This window comes from Oxyura jamaicensis, chromosome 10 (genome assembly GCF_011077185.1).
Source record: "Oxyura jamaicensis isolate SHBP4307 breed ruddy duck chromosome 10, BPBGC_Ojam_1.0, whole genome shotgun sequence".
Taxonomy (NCBI): domain Eukaryota; kingdom Metazoa; phylum Chordata; class Aves; order Anseriformes; family Anatidae; genus Oxyura; species Oxyura jamaicensis.
The window spans coordinates 15,107,204-15,123,081 of record NC_048902.1 but is presented as its reverse complement, the minus strand read 5'-3'; positions in this window follow the sequence as shown (position 1 = coordinate 15,123,081).

The window sequence follows — 15,878 nt, the reverse complement described above, 5'->3', positions numbered from 1 at the left end:
TTTTATTTTTTTTTCCCTGAGCAGAATAGATTTTACTTTTAAAAGTGAAATTACCAGATGGGAAGCTAATTTAATAAGCTGATAATATCTGTTCATTTTAATTAGAAGACTGCACATAGAGCTGTTTGCTTGAATTACAACCCGAACACAAATGAAATATTATAAAATTGCCAGATTTGATTTTTTTTTTCTCCAAGCAGGAACTTGAAAGTACTTTAATTTATTTAAAAATGCATTGGAGAAGATAATATTTCATCTACAAGGACATACTTGAAGAAGACTGACTCAGACACTCAGAGACTTGGAAAATGACACAGGTAAAAGCAACTGAGTTGATATACAGTGAGGACCACCAAATAAAAAGAAACAAAGTCTGTGAATAAACAGACCAGTTTTGCCATCTAAACCTTTGTTATTTTTTTTATAAGCCATGGGCAGAATGCTTCTGTGATTCACAACACAGAGCTTATTTTAATATTCTGCTCTCTCTACACATATATTCCACAAATGGGAGAACTGTGCTTTTCCTTTGTATTCTCAAAGTGTTTCAATCAGAAAAACACCTTACAGAACCAGATTGACTGGAGGTAAATGCAGAGTTTATGGATTAAAAATGCAGATACACAGATGCAGGATAAAAATCAAGATGTATCTGCAATAGAGAATATTATATAGATCCCCAAACGTAAGAGAATATTCTGCTTTTACATGTACCTACTTCCTAACTCTGTTTCCACTGAAGGAAATAATAAATTATTTTTAAAATTCCATTTTTATCCATGGAGCAATCTCAGAAACATTAACGAGCAGGAAATGTTGTCTGATAGTAATGCGGTTAAGAAGAACATTACTTTATAATCATTTTACTTGGGTTCAGATTAAGACTTTAAGTCCCATAAGAAATGATTTCTCACTTTTCTTTTTTTTTTTTTGGTCAGAGATTGTGTACTTAGACCAATTCAGACTGGAGATAATCCCAGCTTTATTTTACACAGGGAAAAGGTTAAGGTAGAACACATCATGGGAAAATGTTGCTTAAAGATGCATCTGACCTTGTATATCTGTGAAGAGAGAGAGGAGATGTGAGCTACAGGAAAGACAGTGATTTATCTAGAGGAAATGGGAGGAAGGGAAATTTCCTTGCTTCTAGAAAAAATAAAATAAAATCCAGATTTCCCCCCCCCTCCCATACCACCCCATATATGTGAAGTAGTCAATGTGAAATGAGCTCTTCAGCTGCTTCAGCATGCACGCCTGCTCCACCAGCTTTAGTCTGACTTTGTTGCAAAGCCCATGAAGACTGTGTTCCCTCTCCCTGCTGCTACACCACTGCAGCCAGTGTGGGTTTCAAGCTGTACTGATCTTCACATGAACTAGAGGCAAATCTTAGGATTCGTTCCTTCCCTTTTGTGCTACTATTTCAATTATAGCAAGCAAAAAGGTGTCACCTACCCATGCCATCATTGCAGCCCTATCACTTAACCTTGGAAAAAGGCTTGCAGAAAAAAAAAAAAAAAAAAAAAAAAAAAAAAAATATCCTGGGAAGAACTGCAAATCTAGGACCAAAAACTCTGAATGACCTCCTTTTAAACACCACAGAAAGCTATTGGCAAACCTTTGCAACTACACTCTAAGATAAATATCCATCCACTCATGGTTAAATTTCAAATGAACATGATCTAACTAATCAATTGTTGTTTATTTAACATGCTCTAACTACTCAAGTAAATCTAAATTAATGGCATGAGTAATTGGATTCATTTAAGACCTTGTATTTCCTCTCCTTGTGCTCTGCTGCTCACTGCTGCTTAAATGGAAGCAGCCAAGCCATTTTGTTCTGTGGGCCACACAGCTGATACTCTGATCACCAGGATCTGGGCCCCAGCTGCCCTTTCCAGCATTATTCAAACACAAGCTCAGCATCTGCTACGTGACATACCTCGTGATTAAACCTGCCAGATAACTCTAAGTTCCAGAACAACTCAAAGCTGAGGTTTTTAGCAAAGAAGAATCAGGTGTACAGAAGAGAAAATAGCCAGGGTTGTTCCCACTGATGCCTTCTACCTCAAGGCCTGCTATCCCTCCTGTCATGTCCAGTGACATAAGCTCTCCCACCGCTCTCCTCCCAACACACATCCCGACACTTTTGTCCCATCCCACAAACCAGATGCTGTTATTGGTCTGCATGTGCACAGCACCTACCCGGCTGATGGACGGACACACAAGCTTTCCACTCTTTTCTGGGGAGCTGGTTCTGCAATATTCTTGACAGCACAGCACGCCTGTAGCTTCTTCCTTCTCTGCCCAGCAGGGGATGCGTGCTACTCCTTGCCTCAGGTACACACATGCTCCAAGCACATTTGCATTGCAGGATTCAAAATGTTTTTTTAACCTCTGCCTTTCTGAAAAGCCAGGACTGGGGAGGGAATTTTCCACTTGCAGCTTGCTAAGGGATGGTTTCAAGAATCACTTTAATTTTTCTTGTTTAAGCTGCAGCAGCCTCACAGGTCAGCCCTTCCCTGTCAATGCTTTTCTGCCACACTTGTAGATGAGATCTTACGGCCCCTCTTCCATCAGTGGCCTCCACTCTTTGCTTTGTGGTCCTTGACACTCCTTTCATATGACAGCTTCTCAAAACAGCAACAGGGAGCCCTCTGCAAGCTGTTTTGTACTGCTGCTCTGTCCTCTCTCTGTGCCAAAAGCAAGCAGACTCCAGGCATTCTCCTCAACTCCAATTCATATGAGAGGGGAAAAAACTCCTTGCTCTTTTGCCTGCTGCTGCTCTAACTGATCTCCTGCAGGTCTGGGCCAGCCATGGGTAGTAATTCTGGTCCAGCACAAGATAGGCTGACATTAGAAATAGGAAAGTTTTAAGTATTATTTACAGCTTTAAGTATTCTAAGATAATAAGGGGTAAAGGTAAGAGTAGGGCAGCAGTTAACTGAATGTTAAACAAGCAGGGTTACAAGCAGCCCACCTCTCCTCTGCTGCTCCTCTCCTCTTTAGGCTACCCAGCAGGTTTCAGCTCAGTCTGGAGGCACCTTCACCACCCCCATGGAAAGCTGCTTGGTGCAGGGACAGCAGCCCAGACCCTAGCCTGCATCCAACCCTTGCTGCAGGAAGAAAATTGCTTTCCAGATAAGCTGGCTCTAAATACCCAGTGGCATGTCTTCCAGAGCCTCAACTGCAAAAATGAATTCCTTCTCCTAATGCTGATGGGCATCATCTGCTGGAAATCAGGCTCCTTTCTGTTCTCCTTCAGCGAGGACAGAGAGGAGACCTTTTCCACAGCAGACACCTTGGCATCATTTAATCCAGGTCTGGGGTTTCTGATGAGCCTGTAATCCAGTTATTCAATTAGTAATCAAGAAAGACTGCATGCTTCTTCCATTTTATCACAAGGAAGGCTGGTGCCTTCTGTGGCAGCTCTATTTATAGCTCCCTTACTCCCCTTCCCCTCTCTTGCAGCAAACTAGAGATAGAAAGCTGGGGCTGGGGGCTACTGCATGGGAACGGGTAAATATTTAGGTAGGAGACATGGGGTTTTGGTAATGCCACGTCACAATTCATAGTGTTCCTGAGAATATGTCTGGAGGCTCTTTTTTCTCTATATATGTATATATATATCGATATATAGATCTTTTTATAGTTTTCACCTAAAATCCTGAAATTTTAGTAAGGTAATTTGGATCCAAAAGGGAGGAAAAATGTTATTTCTACCAGAATATTTCTCGGAGAGAACAACTACCTTCTGGACTCTCCCTGAATAGATCTGTGCTCTCCATATTTCAGCTAAAATTTCTCCTGGGATAATGCAGGTTTCCTGAGGCCCTGTGCCCCTTAGCCTATCTGCCTGGGCAAAGTAACTTGCATGAGGACAGACAGGCAGGAGAGCAGGACAAGGTATCCTGGGCCAGGAGTAAGCTGTATTATTAGTGCAGCTGATTTTCTAACTCTGGCCATGCAATTGCTGACTCAGTTTCAGATTATTTTCCCTTTGTTTTCTATAAGCACTGACAGCCTATAAATAAACCCACAAAAACTTACTGCCAGGGAAGGCTAATGCCTGTTGCATTTAACTGTGTTTAGGACTTTCTTTTCATGCCAGATACAATCACTGGGATGTTGGCTGTAACTAGTACTGCATTCTGGCATTCCCTTACCAGTCCAATCAATGACCCTAGGGTGGATTTTGCAAGAGGCTGAAGGAACTGAGGGCCCAGCCTGACTTCTTTTGGCCATTTGGCTGCCTAGATTTACCTTAAAAATGTAAACCTTGAAAAAGTACTCTCTATTTTCAACATGTACCCTCCTGAGCAGTCTTCAGAACTAATAGTTATTTTTCTTTGGTCTCTTACTTGAAGTCTTACTTTGGCTTCTGGTCCATACAGCAGGCAAGAGATAGTGTTGAGAACACCTGAAAAGCAATTTTAAAGGCAGCAGCTGTTGAGGGCTTGCTTCTTCATTACCCTCCACTGAAAAGTTTCGTGAAACACTATTTGCTTTCCTTGAGCTGCTAAAGAAAATATTAGACAAATTATGGTTCTGTGCAGAGGTGTGTGCCTGCCCTAACCTCCCACATCTGTGTGGTATCTGGAAATCTATTGACAAATTATTTCCTATCTGCCGTTCACAGTTGCTAGATTCATGGGATGAGAAAGTCTTTATTTCTTTGCAGGGCAGAACTGTAGTCAACTAGATTAGAAAATGTTACTTTGTGATAGATTTTTTTTTTCCTTTAGATGTCCAACAGAATGTTATACTGAGGTGCACTGAGAAAAAATAAATTCCACACCAGAGATATGATTTTTCTATTAACCCTCTAACCCCAAACTTCTTTGGGGACTTTTTTTTTTTTCCCTATGAATTTCTACAGAATTCTTCCATAAGAGCTGAAGAAGTTTGCAGAAAAAAGTTGTTCATGTCAGCATTTCCTAATGCTTATAAAACTGTTCATTGTTTTTAAAAATTGATTCCTTCTAAATATATAATCAAGTTAGAGATGAGATCTTTTGAAGCTTCAAGGATTATCTTGCAGAGCTGTTCATTACCAGGATCTGGTAAAACTCCAGCCCTGTGTGTTACCAGCATGAGCTTCCAGGAAAAAAAGGCTTCCCGGAGCTGGTATCACACACAGTCCTCAGCAGAAAGCTGATGTTTAACAAGACTGGAACATCAAGTGAAATTGTGTATTATGGACTGGGCATTCACTGGCCCACATGAAGCAAGTACTTTGCAGCCACAGTTGCCAGCAAAAAAAAACGCCTGTAAAACAGTCACTGGTACAGGCAGGGGCACGGAGACAAGCACTGTTAATCAAACTTTCTGAAACATGAAAAGAATCTACTTAGTATGCAGCAAGTGTTGAAGACAGCTCTGAGCAGGAACATGCCTCCCTGCTCCAAAGGGAGACTTCCCACATTTTGATTGCACGAGCACTTGGAAGAGCAATATGCAGAGCGCTGCCATCAGGGTCGCATTTGCCATTTGCAATCAAACACAGCCTAATGCAACACTGCTCCTTGTTCTGTTATTTTTATTTATTTATTTATTTATTTATTTTCCCTCCATATGGTATTTTCTGTCCCTCATTCTTCCTCTATTTATTGTATCCTTTCAGGCATTAATTTCATCACTGCTGAATATAATTTCCTACTGACTGAGGTGGAATGACAGTCAGGCCAGGATTTACACTTCCAGTTTAATAAAACCAGCGAGAATGATTTTTAAATCAATGCAGGAAAATGCAGGAGGGGAATTTCAAGGATCCCTGGGTTCATGGGCATGATTGCATAGGATGGAAGTAATAACTTTGATTTGCTTTGATATGAAGAGTTTTCTCATGATTCTCACACAACAACAGTTGTCCGGTAGTGCTGTTTTATGTCTAATCTAAAACCAGTGACTTTCACTACTGGTAGGACCACCTCTTAACAAGACTGTCCTTTCTTCTCTACCCATAGCATTTCACTACCTTTTTCTTTGCAAATGTGCTTTCTTCTAAAATTTGGGGTTGATTCCAAAAAGGGTTTTACAGATACTCAAGTCATTGGGTCACTGTGTATGGTACAATTTACAATGATCCCATGCAAGATACAAATTCAGGATCAGCAGGGCTGGAAAAAGAGGCACAGTAAATATTAAACTCATCTCCTCCCTGTTTTATTTTCATAAAACTTTAAGACTTTCAGTAGCTTTTTGTAAGAGACAACTAAAATTTGTTCCAGTTCTCAGATGTTTGCTGCCTAGGGCTTGGGATTTTATCCTGGAACCTGGGGAACTACTTAATTTCAAGATTGTTCATACCTATTAAATTTAATGATTTAAGATGGTTTTTGGAAAAAGGCCAAGGTAGCAATGACTCCCTTCAATTCTGGGTATGAATGTGAGTAGCCTGCCATTTCTGTTCAGAAGACACCAAACACACTTATTAATCTTGCTGAAAAAGTTTAGGCATTGATGCTTATATCAGTGTTTGGTGATGTTAATTACTGTGTTAGAAAATCAGGGACACAGAACTGTCCCTAACTGTTGATGGCTGTTGTGGACTAACAGGAATTTCCTATCACTTGGACTAGAGCATGATTTTACCAAAGTAGAGATATTTGACTTCACTATGCTTTCCTTCTCCCTGGTGCACTATTACTGGTGCTCTGTTGAACTCATTCTTTAGGGCAAAAGGATTCACCAAAGAAAACAGTTTTAATTCCTGCCCACATACCATCATGTTGTAATGCTGTTATTTTTCTTTACATTTTATCTGTCATTTGCCTAGTGCATGTGGGGTTTTGGAGATGAGCACAGTAAAAAATGATGCTCCAAAGACTTTGCAGTCTTCCTTAGTTATGGGAAAGAGCTGCTCTGCATGCTGAGGTTGTGGGGAGATGTGTAAAAGGAATAATGATTTGGCAGACAGATGTCCTGTTGGGCTTTCTTATATCTATGTGGTTTATTATTTTTTTTTAACTTATTCTATTTAAGTATGTGCCACACCCAATCCCATGGCAACTCAGTGTACACACACATACACAGACAGGCTGTTACCAAGGCATCGGCAACACACACACACATTCTCTGTCACTATGGTGACAGCAAATATCTTATGCTTTTTATATGTGGGTATATACATATATATTTGCACATACATATTTGCTCCATCACAGCTTTTCATGCATCCCTGATGCTGTACGCAAATAGGGCCAGATCCTGCAAGATTAGAGCTAAGCAGTTTTGCTGTGCACTTCTTTAAGGAGTCTCATAAGTCAGTGGGATTTTCCTTGGCCTGAGTTTTATACAATAAACAGTTTAAATACTTCTGAGGTTTGCTCACAATCAAAATAATCTTGTTGAATTATATTTTCATTCAAATAAATACAAATATTGTTTTTCATCATCTATAACCCCAATGCTTTTCGCAAATAATTAAGCCAGTTTGCTGTTGGTAGCAATCACATTTACCTACGCAAGCCTAAGACTTTCCAAGTTTATGAGATGAACATAAGAAATAGCTTTCATAACCAAAGGAGCTACCAGCTCTCCATCTATTTCCCAGCTTATCTCCAGGTTCTTCCCATACCAGATTCCCCATGAGGCTGGCCTCACGTTACAGCTGAATGGCAAGAACCCCCTCTTCAGGGAACGTCTGCTCCCCCTAACCCCACACAGCTACAATGACTGCAATGCACAGAGCGCAGCAATTACCCACATGGCAGAAGTCCTGCCCAGAGATTTATTTACTCTCTGCTTTTAATTTTGTCCTTGTTCTGCATCCTACAAAGGTTCCTGTCACGCTGCCAGGCCTTCGGTGCCTGCTATTTGTTTTATTTACTGTTGAGAAAACGCAAAGATGTGTAAATCCATAAATAGCTAATGTAAGAAATATTGCTCCTGTGACATAAATCTGAGACTTTCCACCTCTTGCATCAAATGAATGGTCCAATGGGCCAGGCAGCTCCATCCAAGTCTCCCAGGATCTGGTGACATTTAAATAAAACTTAGCTTTCAGGATTAGGGGAGAAGAAGAGAGGAAGAACTGAATGAGTTATGAAAATAGAAATTAAACTGCAGTACAATTGATTTACAGCATCCTGGGTCACATTAGACAGACGATGTGTCTGTTCCGAGGCCTTGCCTTGTTGCTTTTACATTTATGTAAACTTATTTCAGTTAAAAAGAGAGCAAGAAAGGAAAAATCAATTGAAACAGAGGACAGATTTAATTTAGCTGGGGGGAAATCTGATCAAGGAAGGAAAATGATGGAGATAAAAGTAACCCCTGTCCCAGTGCAGAAAGAGAGGAGCTGGCCGTCTGATGTTCATTAGAATTAATTAACAGTGTTCTGCTCCTCTGGGGCCTGGGGGTGAGGAGGGTGAGATTTGCTGCTGTTTTGAGAACGAAATGGAAACACAGACCAAAGGAAAGGGGAGCCAGGGATTCTCCCTCTTTTCTTTTCTTTTTTAAAAAGACAATGGGTTGAAAGCTTTGGATGCAGAGTAGCAGAAGCACGGCCGTTCAACCACAGTGCTTTCCCACCACAGCTCTGAGAAAGTAGGCAGAGAGAGACTGGGAGTTTGTTGTAGTTTACTGGTAAGGGAGTGGAGGATGTCACCAAATGCAATGGAGGTGACAAAGCCTCAACTAAAGGAACTCTCACACTCCAGGATGAATCTGCGGCCAAAGAGAAGATGATGATTTTTGGTCAGTTTACCTGAGAAAGTGAGGTTTATGTGATCAACTACATATGCAACTGTTTTCTCTTTGCCTATGGCTCTCTAAAAATCGTTAAGAAGTCCAATGACTGATTTGAACCAGACATGTGAATACTCTGAGAAACATTAAGTTCCCAGAAGGAAATAGTCCAGCAAGTAGAAAAGAGTCTGCATTTATGTTCAGGTTGATACTAGGGCTAAACCCATGTTCCTTATTAGACACCAGAGAAGCAAAGAAAATCAGAGCTATTATTAGTGTTCCATGGGAAAAGCTACATCCCACACTATTAAACCCAGGATAATCCAAACACCAGGCACAAAATGGCAGGAAAGAGGTTTCATAAATTCAGTTTCTCATAGCTCAATGTTTTTGTTAGTTTTTTCTTTTTTCTTTTTTTTTTTTCTTCTTAATCCATCACCACGAAGTCCTGCCAAGAAGCCTGCTCATGCCAGCCCTGACAAGCACGGTGCCTGCACTCACTACGTGCCGGAGGAGGCAAGGCAGCGAGTTAACCAAGAAACCTGCTTCCAAAAACATGGTAGGCAGCTGGGACAGAAGGACACAAACTGTTTGCTTGCTTTGGATTGAAAGGGGAGGTTTATTTTAAACTTCATCGGGATTTTTGAGGATGGAAGAAATCAGGCTCTACTAAATGCAGGGAAAAATGAATTTTCAAAACCTGGAGGGGATCAGAGCTTAAACAAACTAACAAAAAGTCACTGAAATTTAACCATGCAAATGTACTTGACTGATTCCCTGTTCAGAAAGTAGTGCCCAAGAACAAATAGTTCTTTGGCTGTTGAAATGTTACAGGATATTGGCAGCCCAAAGAAATGAAAACAACCCCCTGAATAAAGACGTTCTGTGCAGCCCGAGCTCCTGTGCTGCTGCCCTGTGGTCAGGATGTGGGAGCGCTATCAGGATGGTGATGGCTGAATGATTTATGAAGACCGCTTTTCAAAGTATGCCTTGATAGGTAAAGCTGATCCTAGCCAGCCATGGCATCAGTCACTGAAAACTCTTCGTTACATAAAAGCAGAGTGTGGGCCATAGCTTAATTTGCTGCTTCCCCAGTCAGTTTGGAGAGGGAAGGAACATGAACAAGATGGGTGCATCATTCAATCTGGCATTCAATAAACTAAAAGCAGGTGAAGCAAGGGAATAGGGACAAAATAGAAAATGTATTAGTGTTTCTACCTCTGCCTAGAGCCTTCTCTCTGGACCTGCAGCAACCTCAAGCCTTCCCTTTTGGGGAATGTATGATGTTTTGGGGAAAAAGAGCTTGTTACTTAGGAGCAGGTGCCCAATGGAATAGCATACACAATAAATATCCTAACTGCAGTCAGGTTTAGGAAGTGGGAAAAGGACTGGGGAGGAGCAAGAAGCCTCTTGAACTGCACTCTGACAATCAAAATTGTCCAGGCATTTCAGCTACAAAGCTACCTCCAAACACACAAGCAGGATGAAGCATGAACATAGACCAAGATCTGAATTAGGTAGGTCAATCTTTCTTCAGCAATTCTATCACACTAAATTCAATCTGTAGTTCAGAGAGGAGGCATGGAGCTGAAAATTGGAGCTCAGCTACAGAAATTGAATCTCAGGAAGGCAAGAAACCGGTCAGGCACAGAGGGAAAAGAAAATAATTTCTTAAATATTTTCCCCTTTGGTTTCTCTAGCTAAAGTCAGTGTTTGCCAAGAAATAATCCATCCGTGGCTTTCCCTCCTGTGCTTATGGAAGTAATCCACTGGGGGCTGGAATTTGAAAGCCCAGCACCCAGCAGCCAAATAAGTCACTGAACATTGTTTTTCATAACTAGTCCTGCTGGCTGTTTCCCCTGTTTTGGGGGGAAAGGAAAATCAGCCTGGGCCGTGGCTTGCACATATAAATGACCTCGAGGCAATAGTCAGTGCACAGTCATTTGGTGCCACTGAGATGTCCATCTACCCGAGTTGGATGCTCCGTCATCAGTAGGACTGAAGAAGGAACAGATGAGTGTTCTGAGTCAGGTGTCTCTCCCACTGCCACAGAAAGTCTGGTGAAGTTGTAGAGATCTACAGATGGCCCCGCAATTTCTGTGGTTGCCACCTACCTTGGAGCTGCTGTGGTTCTCCAGGAGCTAAGGCCATAGTTCTGTGTGGTCTTCTGGGGACAGTTCAGGTCTTGGTGTGAGGCATTCTGCTTTGTGCTATGTAGACATGAAAGTTCAGTCACAGATTTTTCTGCACCCAAAAATATTCAAATAAGAGAATACGAATTCCTCCTCTTGCAGGAGCATTCAGATTATCTCACCTCCCAGCTTGGCAAAGTTCTTGCAGGCACAGCAGATTATCAACTGTAGTTATAATAGTAACTGTGTATTTTGATTTAACACATCTTGCTTGAAGCACTCTGCAAAGAACCAATATGGCAATAATAAATAACAATTTAGAAATGATCATCAAAGTGGAAAACCAACATAGATAAAAACTAAAAAGCCAAAGGGCATCATTAGAAGGAGGCGAAGTCTATAGAATGCAGCCAGGATGCAGAAAATGTCTATTCATAGCCAACTTTCACCTGCTCCCTATTCCCTTCAAGAAAAATGTGCATTAGAACTTAACTTTACAATTTATATGCATTAGATTTCAAAGAGCAAACACAGCCATGAGCTTCTGGTTCTCATTCACCCTAGTTCTCTCCTCATAGATATTGTACGTGTTTAACAGGTAGTAAATGAATACAGATATCTCAACTGCAATAGGGCTCAAAAATATTTTCTGCTCTCACCTCAGTGAAAGATCAGGATTCTCACAGACTTGGGCCAACAGTTAAATTACTACAAGCCACAGTTGTACTGGTTATGACATTGCATAGTCCAGTAACAGTGAAACATGGGGAGAAACAGGGTGGCTTTAAAGTAATACAGACGTGATATACCTTGCTTCTTAGATTACTGTGACTGTACAGATTCTTACAGAAATCAAAGGTTTTCATTAAAAAGTTATTTATTTATCTATTTTTAAGACAACATTCATTTTCACTGGAGAGAGAAGTGCTGAAGAAATGTCTGTTGTTTCCTTCAAAGTCTGGGAATGCTCCTAGAAAATAATTGGAGTTCTGAAAGAGAATATTTTAATTTTCCCCTTAAAAATACTGATAATTGACTGCCTAAGTTGCACCTTAATAAAAAATAAGAAAAAACAAAACAATGAAAACAGGAAAAATCAACATCTCACTATCAAAAAATAATTTTGACAACAAAATATATATATATATTATTTTCCCTCATTGGTGAAGTCTTTTCTTTCTCTAGGTTATTTTTACAAGTTCACTGGTACCAGCTATGTTCCTTTTCTCCTCTTCCAGGTGAGCGTTTAATACAATCTCTTTCTTGACCACTCCAGAACATCTAAATATAACCCCCAGTTTTAGGAGCTGCAACCTTATTTGCATCTACTGAATTGTTTCTCATATTTCTGGGGATTACTCTGGTTATTTAGCAAATGCTGTAGAATATCTCAAAGTCATTGGCAAACCTTCTTCTGGAGGTAACCAGGATTGGTTTTTCATGAGTAATCAAAGGTGTGGTGTTGAAGGTTTCTCCTCCCCTCATCCCAACAGCTGAGCATTTTCTGCCTTTCATAGCTTGGTGTGGGAGGTAGATGGGCTGGAAGGTAGATGTGCTGGAAGGCAGAGCCAGACCCATCACATGGCACTGGAAAAGGCTGACCAACAAGGCACAGGTCTCCAACGTCACATTTTCAAAAGCTGTTACCATTTAGTCACTTGTACTCAGTGTCTTTCAAGCCTCATTGAACTCCGACAGGGGTAAAGAAGTCTTTACAACAAATGTTCTCTTCAACCCCAGGACCGAGACATTTAGAGGATGTCAGTGCCATCACTCCAGCCTGGGATAACACTGAAACAACTGCTGTCAGTGCCGTGATGACAACAGGACAGAGGAACACTGTTAACAACAGGCGGCTGTCAACACTTCCAAAACTCTCCTCCGAAATAAGGCCACCAGGTTGTCTCTAAATCTTGCTCCAGGTGTGTGTCTCGCTGTGAGCTGCGGTGTTTGGGGTCTGTCCGGAGCAGCGAGCGGTGCAGCAGCCGCCAGGATCCCAGCCGAGGGTGGCAGCTGTAGAGGCATCGTTACGTCCTGCCTCCCGCTGCTCCACACGAGATACTGCTCCTAGCTACAATGGGCTTTTTTATTTCAGTTTGGTTTATGTGTGACATAATTTCCCCATAAAGGAGGACTGATTGTAAATCCAGATGGAAATGGAACAGTTTGCATGAAATGCACTTTAATTAATTAGCTAAATGCTCACAAAGTGCTTTGAAGATGTAAAGCACCATACAAGTGTTAAACGGTAATAATAATAAAATAACAATAATTAATTTTCCCAGGAAGCATGTGTACAGAACATGACCAAAATATTCCTATCTAAGAGCAAAGAAACCAATAACAATAAAAATAAAAAAATCCAATTTACTTCTGACATTCTACTGAGGGCCAAGAACCTCAATAAGATAAATTCATTCATTTATGCATCCATGGAGACAAGAGTTTGCATCTAGTCTAAAATGAAAATAATGTCCACGGTGCCCATTAGTCAGTGTGACAGACCAGAAGTATAATTTTGAGCAGTTAAGCAAGACAGAGCTGTTCAACTATGAGATGCCTGATAAGGGGACCTGACCACTGCCTAATCACAGATTTCTTTTCCCATAAAACCAGTATAGCCCAGCAATATGATGGCCTGCACTGGCTCAAAGTCTGGTTCTTGGTCCATCTCCTCTGTCTTACAGAAGAGGAAGGTGAGAACCCAGGCTGAGATTTATCCTTTTACACAGTGCTCCTGGCTGCAGTCTGGAAAACGGCTCCCCTCCCTTGAGGAAGTGTTCATTTTGGTGCCTCCATTCAAAAAAAATCTGCATGCAAGAAGTTAGTGAGAAGGGAAAGCTATTGCAAAGGCTAATGGAAATAAATGCTTGCCAGAGGATTTGCTCTGGAAGCATTTGAAGGTTGTCCTGAAGTCTCTGTAGGTTTTCAGGGTAAATCATCTGCTCAAGTGCCAACCTCGTGCTGTATCACCAGGAATGCAGTTGCTAAAGGAAACTGGGCTAGATCATCCTCACTTTGGAGGAGGGAGATGACAGCACAGTATTTCCTCAGCTTTGTGACAAACTTTCACTTGAAATCGTCCCAGAGTTGTTAACCTAACCGTGACATCCCACAAAGTACATCTGCTTGTGCAGGTCACTGTGGAGACTAAAAGGTAGGGCAGAGACACTCTGTAGATGGTCTGATTTTGCCTTGCATTTTTCATGCTTTATACAAGTGCATGGATGAACGGTGAAAGTTTATGTCATTAATCAGTGGCTTATACCCAGAGCATTAGGGATTTTAAAGCTGAGAAGATAATGTGACAAATGAAAAAACGATGTGAATTAATGAAAAACTGACTTTTCCTCTTGATATTAATTCACTTCTATGGCAAGGGTGCAATCAAATTCATGAAGAGGTTTTGATGGATATGGAGAGAGAGGAAAGCACCATTTATCGCTCAGAAAGGCTTCACACAGCACAAGAACGGCCCCTCTACATGAGCATAACTGCAGGAGATGTCATTTACCATGAAGCCTCTCTGAATGCTATCCCCCCAGAACTGAGGGGATGTAAGGGTTGCAAATGAGGTATTAAGCTCCTCTCAAGAGCCTGGATCCAGGAGTTTACTTTTAATCTATTTTAGAATTACGAAGTTGAGAAGAAAAGCTATGCTGATTTCTTGCAGAAGGACTCTGGCATGCAGTTCAAGCACAAAAAGCACATACGAGAGTCACAAGTCTAGCAGAATTTTGAGATTATTTTTTTCCCCCCCAAGTACTGTTCTGTATGGTACAGCATCATATAACAAGAGGCACTAAAATGAGAGATTTTAACTTTACCAAACTTGGACTTCATCTCTGTGTCTGTTTCCAAATAAATAAATAAATAAATTGTGGTTTTAGAGGCATCTATAACCTTGCCACCAAAGAAGAGAGATGCAATCTCCACCAGAAGAGGTAACAAGAAGCACTTAGAAGTATTTTCATTTTTCTAAGTCCAGATATTTTCCCTAAAGCAAAACCTCAGTTTTGCCCCAAAACAGGAATGGTATCTGACAGTCATCAAAGAGGATTCTCTTGAAAGGGAAGCCTGGAGCATGAAGAAAAAGCTGAAGATTTTGAGCATAGAAAAATGGGATAACTTTACCCTGATTCTGAATTCATCCCATTTTCACTGAGAAGCAACAGGGAATTTGAAGTCTCCACACAACCCCAACAGCTCTGAATGAATAAAAAGATTGAGACTGACCTGCTGAATTTGACCATTATTTTAATGAAAAATTCCCATCTAAAGACTAAAGGACGTGGCCCTCGGAAATCCAACTTGTACTTGCAGAGCTGTTTACTGACCTTTTCTGTAAGCCGATGTAGTCACGAGCAGTAAGATCAAAGGCCTGATGAATGTCTGATGTGAAGTGAAAAGAAAAGGCTTCAGGCTCTTTCCCTTAGAGACTGATGAACACTCATTTCCAGTTAATTTAATAGGATATATGCTGAAAAAAAAAGGCCTTCTGTATGCATTATGTTGAATGCAATCTCTTGTATTTTCTCTGCCTAAGTGGCCAGTCTGTTGTAGTGAGTCTGTGTTAACAGATACCAAACATTGTCAGATGAACCTACCTCTTCAGGGCTTGGTTTGCAAGGCTCTGGATTCAGTGCTGTAGACATCAGACACCTGCAATATACTGTAAGTTTGGGTTGGATATAGAAACTCAAAGATATGGCTAGTTTGTGACAAACACCTGAGAAGACCTAAGCCTACAGTGACCAGCAAAGCTTCACTGGTTGGAAGGGAGCAGCAGTGATAACAGCCCTGGTGGTCTGAGTGCTGTTTTAGGGCTGTGAAACAATTAAAGCAAGGGAATGAAGGAGGAGTGTACTTTAAGGCAGTGATATCAGCATCAGACTTGAAGCTGACATGTGAAATTGAATAGCGCATTTCCTGACCTGTGAACATTTTACTTCCAAGCCATCTCTGAGGACTATTTTTTGGCATAGGAGCAAAGCCACATACCTTGAAGGAGCAATGGTGAGCCCAGGGTGAAGCAGCCCGCTGCCCATGGTACGGCTC